Source organism: Sturnira hondurensis, unplaced genomic scaffold, assembly GCF_014824575.4.
Source record: "Sturnira hondurensis isolate 20B ecotype Veracruz unplaced genomic scaffold, ASM1482457v3 Scaffold0008729, whole genome shotgun sequence".
Classification (NCBI taxonomy): Eukaryota; Metazoa; Chordata; class Mammalia; order Chiroptera; family Phyllostomidae; genus Sturnira; species Sturnira hondurensis.
In genome coordinates, this window is record NW_028081360.1 from 270050 (window position 1) to 274498 (window position 4449).

Consider the following 4449-nt stretch of genomic DNA (forward strand, 5'->3'; position numbering starts at 1 on the left):
CGGACAGCGGTCTATCCGGACCCCTCTACTGCTCCTTGGGGGAGGTTGGATCAGTTTAATTCCTGCACTTCACAGGGTAGGGAGATAACTGTCTTCTTAAGGAAATATCTCAGCACATAACTTCGTTTCCACCTTTTTGGATTCTCCTCCTGGCCCGGGCATCCACTCGGCAATCCTCTCCTGATACGTTTACAGCTTCTACGCCCCTCTGCCACTTTGGATTCTCCCGACCGGATTGCCCAATGGGACAGCTTCTTCTGATTCCAGCCGCGACCTCGGAGCTGCACTTGTCTTTGAGCTTTGAGATGTCTTGCTTACTGGGATCTATGCCGCCTGTCATTTTGTGGAGACGTGGGGTTCGAAGTTGTGTGCGACTGTGTGTGGCTTGGTAAAGCCCTGGTCAGTTCATTGGGCCCGGGAGAGACGTGCAGTCCAAGGAATTCACTGTCGTAACTCCCGAAGCAGACCGGGGACTCAGTGCTCTCAACTAATGTCTTTGTTCGCGTGGAACCTGAGTGTTAGTCAGGGGTTACGTAGGAAAGGAAAACTGTGGTTTTTGTATGAAAAAGTGAAAATGTTTTGAACAGTAGAGTGTGTGTGAGATTTCTGAGCTGTGACTCCGGGGAAGCAAACTCAGAAAGGAGCTTACAGGAGCAGTAGCAAGCAGCTTGGGTGAGCCCAGGCTAAGTGGACTAGGGAGGTGTGGTAGCTGCCCTTGAGGGACTCACTGTCTGCACCTTGGGACCTCGCGTGTTTGGGGAACCAAGAGCATCAGTATCACTTAGGAGTTTTTTAGGAATGGGGGCTCTGCAGGTTCCATGCTGGATCAGTATTTGCATTTTTACACTATCTCTAGGTGATTTACGTATGCGTCAAACTTCTAAAGGGCTGCTGTTCCAGCCGGTAGAAAGCAGAGACAAACTCGTCTGTCCTGTGGCTGCATTGTTCCGTGCCTACAACTGCCTGATGGGGTTCTGGTCCTTTAGAATTTAGCGCCAACCTAATTTCTGTGTCCTTGGGGTCACTCCTAATTTTGTCTTGTATCATACATAAGAGTTATCCAAAGTGTGGTAGACTTACACTAGTGGTGCATGAGATGAATGCATGCTGTTCTACGAAAATTTTTTATTTAAATTATTTTATTATTGTTCAATTACAGTTGTCTGCATTTCCTCCCCACTCCCTCAAAACCCACCTCTCCCTTGGGTTTGTCTATGAGTCCTCTATAATAGTTCTTGAAAACCCTTCTCCCCACTGTCCCCTCCCTCCTCCCCTCTGGCTATTGTTAGATTGTTCTTAATTTCAGTGATTCTGGTTATATTTTGTTCGATTTTTTCTTTTGTTGATTATGTTCCAGCTAAAGGTGAGATCATGTGATATTTGTCCCTCACCACCTGGCTTATTTCACTTAGCATAATGATTTCCAGTTCCATTCACGCTGTTGCAAAGGGTAAGAGCTCCTTTTTTTTCTGCTGTGTAGAATTCCGTTGTGTAAATGTACAATGGTTTTTGACCCACTCATTTGCTGATGGGCACTTAGATTGCTTCCAGCATTTGGCTATTGTAAATTGTGCTGCTGTGAACATTGGGGTGCATAGGTTCTTTTGGATTGGTGTTTCAGGGTTCTTAGGGTATAATCCCAGCAGCAGAATTGCTGGGTCAAAAGGCGTTCCCATTTTTAGTTTTCTGAGGAAATTCCATGCTGTTTTCCACTTTTCACTAGCTGCACCAGTCTGCATTCCCGCCTAGGGTTCCCTCTTCTCCACAACCTCTCCAACTTGTATATTGATTTGTTTATGATGGCCATTCTGACTAGTGTGAGGTGGTATCTTATTGTGGTTTTAATTTGCATCTTTCTGATAGCTAGTGATGGTGAGCATCTTTTCATGTGTCTCTGGGTCCTCTGTATGTCTTCCTTGGAGAAGTGTCTGTTTAAGTCTTTTGTCCATTTTTTGATTGGGTTTTCTGTCTTCCTGGAGTGGAGTCGTGTACGTTCTTTGTATATTTTGGATATCAAACCCTTGTCTTTATATATTTTGGAGGTATCATCAGTAAATATGTTTTCCCATATGGTTAGTTCTCTTCTCATTTTAATGCTGTTTTCTTTAGCCATGCAGAAACTTTTTAATTTGATGAAGTCCCATTTGTTTATTCTTTGCTTTATGTCGCTTGCTTTAGGGGACATACCTGTGAAGATGTTGCTATGTGGGATGTCTGAGATTTTTTTTTAAGATCCATTTTTATTTTATTTTTTTTTTAGATTTTTTAAAATTTATCTTTAGAGGGGAAGGAGAGAGGGAGAGAAACATCAATGTATGGTTGCCTTTCGTGCGTCCCCTGCTGGGAGTTGGCCTGCAGGGAACCAGGCACATGCCTGCAACCCAGGCATGTGCCTTGACTGGGAAGAGATTTTCCTTCCTCTGTTCCTTTAGGACTTTTATGGTGTTATGACTTATATTTAAGTCTTTTATCCACCTTGAATTTATTTTTGTGTGTGGTGTTAGTGATTGAGTTTCATTTTTTTGCCTGTAGCTGTCCAGCTCTCCCAACACCATTTTTCTTTTAATTTTTATTTAACTCTTGTTCAAGTACAGTTTTCTTTCTTGTATTCCAGCCCTGCCCCCTCCCAGTGCTCCCCACCTCCCTCCCATCTCCACCCCCCACCTTAGTTATTGTCCATGTGTCCTTTATACTTGTTCATGTGAGTCCTTCTCCCTTTCCCCTGTGATTCTCTCCCCTCTCCCCTCTCCCCTCTGGACTCTGTCAGCACCTTCTGTATTACAGTGTCTTTGGTTATTTTTGCTTGCTTGTTTGTTTTGTTGTTTAGATTCCTGTTAAAGGTGAGATCACATGGTATTTGTCTTTCACCACCTGGCTTATTTCACTCAGCATAATGCTTTCCAGTTCCATCCATGCTGTTGCAAAAGGTAGGAGCTCCTTCTTCCTTTCTGCAGCATAGAATTCCATTGTGTAAATGTACCATAGTTTTTTCATCCAGTCATTGACCAATGGACATCTAGGTTGCTTCCAACTCTTGGCTATTGTAAATTGTACTACTATGAACATCGGGGTGCATAGGTTCTTTTGGATTGGTGCTTCAGGGTTCTTAGGATATACTCCTAACAGTGGAATTGCTGGGTCAAAAGGGAGGTCCATTTTTAGTTTTCTTAGAAAATTCCATACTGTTTTCCATAGTGGTTATACCAGTCTGCAATCCCACCAACAGTGAACTAAGGTCCCCTTTTCCCCACAACCTCTCCAACACTTGCTGTTTGTTTCTTTGTTTATGATAGCCATTCTGACTGGTGTTAAGTGGTATCTCATTGTGGTTTTGATTTGCATCTCTCTGATAGCTAGTGATATCGAGCATCTTTTCATGTGTCTCTGGATCCTCTGTATGTCCTCCTTGGAGAAGTCCTTTGCCATTTTTTAATTGGTTTGCTCGTCTTCTTTGAGTGGAGTCGAGTGAGTTCTTTGTATATTTTGGAGATTAAACGTTTGTCTGAGGTATCATTGGCAAATATGTTTTCCCAAACTGTTGCTTCTCTTTTTATCTTGATACTGTTTTCCTTGGCCATGCAGAAGCCTTTAATTTTGATGAGATCCCATTTGTTTATTCTTTCCTTTATGTCCCTTGCTCTGGGCGACGTATCATATCAGTAAAAATATTGCTGTGTGGAATATCTGAGATTTTCCCGCCAATGTTCTCCTCTAGGGCTTTAATGGTTTCCCGGCTTATATTTAGGTCTTTTATCCACCTTGAATTTATTTTGGTGTATGGTGTAAGTTGGTGCTCGAGTTTCATTTTCTTTGCATGTAGCTGTCCAGTTCTCCCAACACCATTTGTTGAAAAGGCTGTCTTTACTCCATTTTATGTTATTGCAGCCTTTGTCAAATATTAATTGACTGTAGAGAGTTGGGTTTATTTCTGGGCTCTCTGTTCTGTTCCATTGGTCTATATGCCTGTTTTTATGCCAGTACCAGCCTCTTTTGATTACAGTGGTCTTGTAATACAATTTGATATCAGGTATTGGGATCCCTCCTACTTTGTTCTTCTTTCTCAACATTGCAGCTGCTATTCAGGGTCATTTATAGTTCCATATAAATTTTTGAAGTGTTTGTTCTATGTTTGTGAAATATGCCATTGGTAGTTTAATAGGTATTGCATTGAATCTGTAAATTGCTTTGGGTAGTATGGACATTTTGCTGATGTTAATTCTTCCAATCCATGAACATGGTATATATTTCCATTTGTTTGTGTCTTCCTTGATTTCTTTCTTCAGTGTTGTGTAGTTTTATGCATACAGGTCTTTAACCTCCTTGGTTGGGTTTATTCCAAGGTATTTTATTTTTGTTTTTGCTATATTGAATGGGATTTTTTTTCTTGATTTCTGCTTCTGCTGTTTCATTGTTCGTATAGAAAAATGCCTTTGATTTCTGGATATTAAC